This window comes from Cryptomeria japonica, chromosome 10, assembly GCF_030272615.1.
Source record: "Cryptomeria japonica chromosome 10, Sugi_1.0, whole genome shotgun sequence".
Classification (NCBI taxonomy): domain Eukaryota; kingdom Viridiplantae; phylum Streptophyta; class Pinopsida; order Cupressales; family Cupressaceae; genus Cryptomeria; species Cryptomeria japonica.
In genome coordinates, this window is record NC_081414.1 from 723,944,664 (window position 1) to 723,954,584 (window position 9,921).

At 29.3% G+C, this 9,921-nt stretch overlaps 1 non-coding gene across 1 annotated transcript; it reads right to left on the minus strand.

Moving 5' to 3' along the window:
* Positions 1-1,402: 1,402 nt before the first annotated feature.
* Positions 1,403-1,474, minus strand: TRNAD-AUC (transfer RNA aspartic acid (anticodon AUC)). The gene has a single exon. It is a non-coding gene; the product is annotated as a tRNA-Asp (tRNA).
* Between the last annotated feature and the right edge of the window lie 8,447 nt (positions 1,475-9,921).

Sequence of the window (9,921 nt, forward strand, 5' to 3'; positions counted from 1 at the left end):
TTTAGTAGTAATCAGTCTTCCTTCAAGTCTTGGAGCAACAATAAAGTCAATATTCAAGCATTGAAGTAGATATTTTCCATCCTATTTTGTTGAAGACTTCATAAAACCCTAATCTAGTGTGGAGACAAATAAAACGTCACAAGGAGGTACATCATTTGATTTTTAGTGACTATTCAACATCTCCCTCAAAAGGAGAATCTTCCATTACAACAATTTCAATTATCTTTATCTCAATTTCATGGTTAATTCCAAAATCGAGGTTTGACTTAGGCATGCCCCTATTCCCAACCTATTTCCATTTCTTTTTGTGTGTAGGAAATAGGTACGGAGCTGCGATCTTTAGAATCAACATTATTTGCAGAGATGAATCAATCCCCCTTTAGTGTGTGAAATGTTCAGAGGACCGTGGTGACCACCACCACGGTCCCAACATTTTAGGTGCATAGCTCAATCTCGCATTTGTAGCTCACTGTGTTTATGTTTTTACCTTCATTTCCAGTACTTTATCTTAATTTAGCAATTCAATTTATAAAAGAGGACTCCCAAATTAATCAATCCAATTAGTATTCAGTCTTAATCTTTTCTTATTTGTGATTGAATCTATTGGATTCCCCCTCTTTTAAATTTAATGGTTGTCCCAAGCAAAATATTGTGGTTTTCTCCCTTTCATGGTGGAAACCCTAAGTTTTCACCATTACACTACTGAAAAGAAATAATTAAATAATTCATATAGAACTATTAATTAGAACTCTTTAATACAATTATTAAATATTTTTTAGTTTTCAAATTGTTTATTTAATAATTAAATATTTCTATAGGTATATTTTTAAATATTTGAAAAATAATAATATTCACTTTGAGAAAAAAATGGAAGAGCAATAGACTTCACTTCCATCAATCACCTCCACCAGAATGTGTGTCCTACTCCTACTCATAAGAGTAAGGATGCTGGTCTTGATTATGCTACTACTAGTCTTTTTTTGTGTGTGTGTGGATGAATGGCATCATTCTTATCAATCGTTCTAACAATGACAACCACACTAAGAATAGTATTCCTCAAATCGTTATTAACACTAACACCTATTCTCTCATATGAAATCAAAACACCCCAAAATATAACAAAAATATAATAAACCAACTAATAGTAAATTTAAAACAAAATATTTCAACATCCATAAAGACTTGAACACAACTTTTTTATTTGTAAAACTTTTAAATCAATACATAATTTTAACCTTAAAAATCTTATTCTCATATAATTAAAATCTATTTCCTATGGACAATGTATTTGCTTGCATAAAGTCGTGTTATTAATTCATACATACTATAAAGAAGATTTATTATTTTATTGATAGCCTGCTCTCAATTTGTTATATATATATATATATATATATATAACTTATGCCGTTGTTGGGGATCGAACCCAAGTCACCCGCGTGATAGGCGGGAATACTCACCACTATACTACAACGACAACCACATGGTCACTGAATTTCACAATGCAATTCGTTTTAACAAATAGACACTTTAGAGTTCTGTTAACAAGTAGTTTGAATGCGTGTATCAATTTCTTTTTATGGTGAAGAGAAAATACAATTTTAGTGAGAACGGGTGGTGTATTTTGTATAGGGTAACACAAAGGTTTATATAGGGTAACACAATTTTAAGTGGTATTATTCAGCAACATGATCTTAAATGGTACTATATTAGATCATGAGTAATTGTTCCATTCTTGGTCTTCATACATTGTAATCAAGCTTATAGGGATATATTATGAATGTTAGAAGAATTTTGATAGAAGATTACTGCAGACCTGCTAGTGCAAGCTAGGTAATAAATTAAAAACTCCCACTCTTGCTGCAGATGCGATCTTTTTATTTTTTATTTGGTTTTGATATTGGTAGGTTTTGTGTCTATCATTTAATGTAGGTGTTTTAGTGCTTCAAAGTTAGATCAATACATTTGAAAACTTAATTTTGAAGTGGGTTTTTAAGGGGTAAGAAGTTCTAAAAACAAATGAATCCACTTTGGAAGAAGGGACACATTTTAAATCCATTTATTAAATATTTTGTGTTTACATTTCAATGTTAAGACAAAGAAGCATGTATGATAGAAAGGGACAAGAAGACCAAGTGTAAAGAGGCACAAGCTAGCCAGGATAATGCAAAGAAGTGTTCAAGTTACCTTTAGGATAATGCAAAGGAGTGGGTTGAGGCTATAAGAGTTAACTTTAATTTTTGAAAACTAGTATTAATCGTCCAAACTAGCTATAGAATCTATGAGGTGGTAAAAGTGATTTAGTGTAGAAGGAATGTAGATAGGTAGAGGAAAATAACAAAAAAAGTAAGGACATATTGAGAATATGGGTGAACTCACAATAATGGTTCCCACTTTTTTGCCACTTTTGACACTGAGATGAACATTTTTAAAATAATCTTCAACTTCCGAGAACTATAACTTTTAAACTATTAAAAATTTGAAGATGATGTAAATTAGTGATTTCTAGAATTTTGTTTGTAGATTCTATATACATTTTTTTCAAATTTTTTGAAGGACTTTTTAAAAAATATTCCATCTCCCTCGAAAAGTAGTTTTTTACAACATACATTTTTTGAGAGTGACGTGCCTCCCGAAATGCATAACTTTTTTTCTATAAATGATAAAAACTCAATTCTTTTGAATTTTAGTTTGTAACATCAATATACAAGGCTCGCATTTTGTTTGATAGTGATATGTTCAATATTTTGCATTTTATAAAGTTTTGAAGTCTGACCAGTCATAATTCAGACATAGGTTTAAGTTTGAACACATAACTTGTTCTATATATATTGAAATTCAATTTATTTATTTTTGTTAGAAAGAAGACATCAATACCTAGGACTTCGATAGTTTTCCAAATTTTTTTGAATTAGTTTCTTATTTTTCCCAATGCATTGAACAGAGAAGTTCATGTTCTGTGAAAAACCAATTTTCCATAAAATTAAAAAAACAAGAACATAATAAAATCAAAATATAACAAAATTATACTCATTGGAAAGCTTGCTCTGAGTACTACCATCTAATATTTTTGGGTTATCAAGATTATTTCATTTGTGCCTTGAACCAGAGCTCCGAAGTCATAAATTCTTTAGAACTTTGAAAATTTTTGGGAGAAACTTCTAACAGTACGGTTCGAATGAACAGTGCTTCAATCGAATTGGGTTCACTCAAACGATAAAGGGTTCGAGTGAACCCTCATTCGCTCAAACCCACAGGATTAATTTTGGCCCATACTTTTTCGTAATAGTCAGGTTCAAACGAACTCGACCATTTTTAACTGTCGGGTTTTGTTTGAACCCTGGCCGACGCAATTTTATTTTTTTTTCATTTGTGGAGTCGTATAAATGTTCATAATGTTTCTCATTTTTTATCACACAAATGATTAAAATAATTCACATTTTTGGATGAGAGAAGACATTTGAAAATTATTTTGAGGGCAATAATTTGAAGATATTTGAAGGTTTTTTTAAAAGCATGGGGAACAAGAAGAGAAGGAAAATTAAGACTTCAAGGAATTATTCTCTCGAAACGGAAGAAAGATATGGAGAACAAAGAAGACAAATATATCATGATGCAAGTATGTATTTTTATTTTTATTTCTAATTAATTTTATATGTATTACGTACCAAAAATAGTGTTTATTTGTTAGTATTTATTAGTTCAATATTTTTTATCTAATATTTTTAATGAAAATTAATTTAAAAAATCTTAGTTAAATTAATTGGAAATAATAGGATTAAAAATAATCTCATTTTAATTGGAAAGCATAATTAATTTGAGATAATATGTGTATTTGTAAATTTCAAATTCCATTAACTTGCTTCTTGTGTAATTGAATTTTTCTCCTTTATAATTAAGTCCAGTTATAATAGATAAGACCTATTAAGTCATAAAATTAATAAGACCTATTATGTCATAATTTAGGTTCTAACTTATATATATTGAATATTTAAGACATGTACTTAATTTCATGTGATAGGTCCTTTAATATCACGTAATATATTTGTCTTAAGGGGAGTTAAGTATATTAATGTGAAATGTTTTTTCATATGTGGTCATATTAATTTTAATAATAAGGCCTATTAGGACTATTACATTGATTACAGGTCTTAAATGTGACATAAATTTATAACGTATTACATGTTGAATAATTTAGGTTCTATTTATATGACTTCACGTATGCAAAATCATTTCAGATTAGGAGATCTATTATGCAATAATAGGTCTTAAATATACACACATGTGACAAATTATAGTCCACCTACATTATGGTCCATAACAAATTAAGATGAGGTCACCTTTATCGTACGCATGCATCAAAATATTTGTACTTTTAATTTTCAAAATTGGAATTTCTAATTTATCAAAATTTCATTTTATGTGTTATTAGTGAGAGATTGAGGTTTTCAAAATAACTCATCAATATTTATTTCCACTTTATATGTTTATGTTTATTTGTTATATTAGTGCAAAACAAAATTTAACCTTAACACTTTGCATAAGGAATAACATAAATTAAACGATAATAATAAACTAATTATAATTCTTCATGTGTAAATCTAGAATTAAACATCAGAAAAAAATTAAATTAAAATAATTATCATCTTCTTACTGAACAAAATTTAACTCTAAATCTAAACCTACTTGCACAAGTTAAATAAATTTGAGCCCTAATCCTAACCTGAGAACAAATTGAACTTTAAACCTAAACCTAATTTAATTAGAGTTATAACAGTAAGGTCCTAAAAGTAATTAAATTTAATAAACCAAATTGAACCCTAATTTTAACACAAAGCTTTAAGCCAAATTCACCCCTATCCTTAAACCTAATTTAATAATCTATTAATTTGAACCTTACACCAACTCTTAAATTATGTGCAAAACAAGCTCGAGAAGAAGGGAGTTCTGAAGTGGGAGTTGAGGCAAACGAACCTGTTGAAGAACACAATATAGTTGATGAACATAGGGAGGAGATTGTCCAAGTTGAACCAATGGAGACCTTTGAAGGAGAGGGGTTAGGCTCCTTACCTCCTACCACTGATATGGATGAGCATATTGTGGATCTAGCTAAATAGGTGAAGAGAAATATTTCTTACAAAAATTTAGATCATTTACTTGAAATGGATGTGGATGAGTTGAAACGTCTCAATGAAGAACCTAGACATACTAAAAGGAGGTCAATGAATAAAAGTGCAAAAGAAATAATGTCTCATTTCAACAATCTTGATACTACACTAGAAAAAGCTCAATTGTTATCAATTGTACTTACTCATAAAGACTTAATAGATCCACTGAAATTGTTGGGTATGGATACAACAAGTCAAAAGAGGAAAACTTCTTAGCTACACAAATCTATTGTTGATAATGTTAAGAAAGGTTTGGTGAAAATTGGTTAAAAATCTTGAAAAATAGATAAGACCATTTCAAGAAGAGTGATGTTGACATCTTTAGTAAATGAAAGATTGCCTCAAAAAAGACAAATCTCTCCACTATCATCTGAGTTTGGTTTTAGTAGAAGGACAATATCTAAATATGTTATACGGAGAAAGATTTTGGATGATACTACCTCAGAAGGGAATTGGGCAATTATGTGTAGAGCTCCTCATTCTGATAGAATTGAAGATGTTGTTAGGAACTTTGTGACAAGTTTTTGGAATGATAATACTCATCCTTCATCAACTAGTAGAGATGTTATCAAGCAAAGGATTGGTCTTGATCATTATGATCTCCATGTAAAACATTGGATAGACACAACAAAACATGAATTGTATGTGTTGTTTACTAAAATAAACCCTCATATAAATATTGGACAAACCATGTTTGAACGGTTAAGGCCATATTATGTGAAGTTAAACAAAGTTTTTGAAACTTGTTGTTCTCGTTATCACACCAAATTTGACTTGTACTATCAAGTGTTTTGAAAGATTAGAGAAGACAGTGATGGTTATGAAAATGCTCCTCCTAAATGAACAAGTCAATTCATAACATCCATCTTATGTGATAAATCAGATGATAATGCAACCTGTCAAATAAATTGCATAAGAGGAATTTGTGGAACATGCGGGGACTTGGCCAAATTGCCTTTGAGAGATGAAGATACTGACATGAGGAAGATGGTAAATTGCAAGAGTTACAAGTACAAAAAATTTGAAACAAAAATTTGGAAAGGAATCTACAAGGCTAGATTATGTAGAAGAGGAAATACCTATTGGAACATTTATGGAAAATTTTCGTAAGTTGATAAAACCATACATATGCCATGTTTTTTTTGCCAAGTGGCAAGTAGAACAATTTAAAAGATTAAGAGACACTTTCCCACTTGGAACTATTCTATCTATAGTTGACTTCGCAGAGAATTACTCTTTTGCACATCAAAAAGAGATTCAATCAGAGTATTACTTTTCAAAGCAAATCACTATTTTGGTGCATGTGTGTTATTGACATGCATAGATGAATTTGGATGGTTTTGATAGTACATTTGAAAATCGTGTCATTAAGAAAGAGTACCACATCTATATTAGTGATGATAAGGAGCACGACATACTTTTTGTACAACATTGCTTTAAGAAGTTTTTTGAACATTTGAAACATAGAGGCATAACAATAGTTAAAAATTTTGTTTGGTCTGATGGATGTGCAACACAATTCAAATCTTCGAGGCCATTTTATGCACTATGTAGATATTATCGAAATGAAAAAATACCACATGTTTGGAATTTTTATGACAGTGGTCATGGAAAGGGTCAACATGATGGTGCAAGAGCTTGTATCAAACGTGCTCTAAGAAAGCGTCAAATAAAGTACACAGGAGATCGTATAGAAGATGCACATGATGTTGTTGAATGGTGTGAGAAACACTTTGAGAAACCTAATTATCTTGGGGAATCATCATCAAGAACATACAAACCCATTCCATATAGAGTGTTTTAGGAGATAACCGGTACGTGTTCTCTTTTAGTGTTTTATTTAATTTTTTTTAATCTTTTAAAAAATACATGTTCCTAGTTCAAATGTTTCAATTTAACAACTTGATCTACATGTACATTCTTGTACACATGTACATTTTATAGATGTGGATAGAAGATCAATGCATGGATGCAAGAGCATGGAGAGGACAAGATCTTTGCATTGTGTTATGAGTACAGATAATCGCCCATGGACATTATACACTAGGGATTATTCATGTTTTTGTTTTGAATGCAATTTCGAAAACTATGTCGATTGCAAGAACCAAGAGCTTGGATATGTTAGTGAATGGAAATTGGTGCCACTAGATGTTTTTGACACATATGAGGATTCAAATGAGGATGAAAACTTTGAAGACATTCCTTTGATTTCTGGTGATTATGATCATATTTCAGGATTGATTAAAAAAGGTACATATGACGTACACATGTAAATATTTCCTAGAAAATGACATGTAACTTAGAATTTATTTAACTTGTGTCAAATTGCAGGACATATTTTTGCAGTCATACCAGAAGATGGAAATATAGAAGGTGTTAGTTATTATTTATTGCGTTGCACAGAAGAGAGAAAGAAGTTATCAAAATCTGAAATGAGTGATGGAATGTCATTTCCCACAGGTTTGAAATGATTTGAATATATATGTACAAATTGCTTACATGGAAATTTTTAATTTCTCACATTTCTTATATACATGTACATGCAGGCTTAGTTGTAGTGCAAGGGACATATTTCAAACAAGTTAAAATTATTCAACATGGGATTCATTTCACTAAATACCAAATTGACAACAAGGTATATCAGTATAGTCACTTGGTCATTGTTGTTGGCCTAATTCTTCAAATAGTTCCACATCGAGGGCGGTCTCAAAAGTGGAGACTAGATAGTGAAGATCATGACAAAATATTAAGTATTATTGAAGAGAGTTCTGAACCACTTGATGTGGTATGAACTATATAAATTTAGTAATCCAAAGTACACATGTGGTTCAACCCACATGAATTGAATTAATACTTGATAAATTCTAGATCTCTTAACTTGTTTTGAAACTTGGATAAATATTTTTTAAGTTTAAATACATGAAATTTTTAATTATATCAAATTAGGATGTATGAAGTTAATTAAAGTATGTACATGTTTAAATGCATGTTTAATTTGTATGTATAAGGTACTGTATCTAATTCTAAATACATGTAATTTGTAAGGACCACTAGTTAAAATAATTTAATTAAAAATGCATATTTAAATTAGAATGTAATATGTACATATGTAAAATTGAATATGGAATTAGGACATGTACATGGTTTGAACTATTTAACTACAATATACATACCTAGAAGCACATATTTTGTGAACTATTTAGTACATGACCTATTAAGTTTAGTTTGTTCATTTGATGTTAATTAGTTCAAGTGTGATTTTGATATTGTTCATTGGAGTGTCCATATACTCTTTTGTTTGAACACGTTCTTTTAAATTTTAATGCATATCTACTGTATGTATATACGTGTTACATGTAGTTTAAAATTTAAAGTTTTAGCTCTACATGTGCATTCTTGATCATATATATATTTAAAGTGTACACATAAGTATTTCTAACATGTGCACATGATATATATATATATATATATATATATATATATATATATATATATATATATATATATATATATATATATATATATATATATATATATATATATATATATATATATGGTGAAAATGGATAACAATAATAACAATATTGAAAGGCTAAATGAATCCAACCACAAAACCCTAGCCTAACAACAACAAAGATCCACCATAACATATGAAGATTACCTAAGACAATGCAAATCAACTGAAATCACAAAGATTATACCATTACATGTCCAATAGGGTTTTGATCTCCATTGATCTTGCTTGATATATTTGCTCTCAGATTTTATATGCACAAGAGCTCAACAAAGAACGGAATGTGGTTGCAAGTAGGATCATAGTGTAGTCAAGAAGATCATTAGGATCATTAGAATGCTTGATTAGAATGCATAGAATGATTAGGATGATTAGGGTTTGATAATGAAGGAAGCATCTCCTTATATAGAAGACACTATATGAAATGGAGGGATAAGATTGAGAGGTGTAAAAGGAGGTCGGCTATGATTAGAGGGTAGGTAAAAGAAATAATAAAATAATGAAAGGGGTAGGTAGTGTAGGAATTAAGAGATGAATGACATGTGTCATGTGTAGAAAAAGATAATGAATTAATTAAATAAATAAAGATTTATTTAATTAATAGAAGAAGTAGGATAATTAAATAAATAAGATATTTATTTAATTTAGGAAAAGGATAATTTAAATAAATAAATGTATTTATTTAAATGAGAAATAAGGCTAGAAGAGGATAAATGAATTAATTAAATAAATAAAGATTTATTTAATTAATAGAAGAATTAGGCTTAGATAATTAAATAAATAAAATATTTATTTAATTAGACATGACAATTTTGGGTGTCTACAATATATATATATAATCCAGTCCAATCCATCGAACATAAAGTACATATATAATCTAACATGTATATACATGTGCACATGGAATATATAATCTAACATGTACACGTGCATGAAATATATAATCTCTAGTCTAAACTTCATATCACATGATGCAGGGTATATATATAATCCAATCTAGTCCATCGAACATAAAGTACATATATAATCTAACATGTATGTACATGTGCACATGGAATATATAATCTAACATGTACATGTGCATGAAATATATAATCTAGTCTAAACTTCATACATGATGCATGAAATATATAGAATCTATATAAAACACAAACCAAGTATAAAGTATAATCTTGTCTAAACTGCATACATGCATGAAATATATATAATCTGATCAAACAAAAAAAAGGTATAAAGTATAAT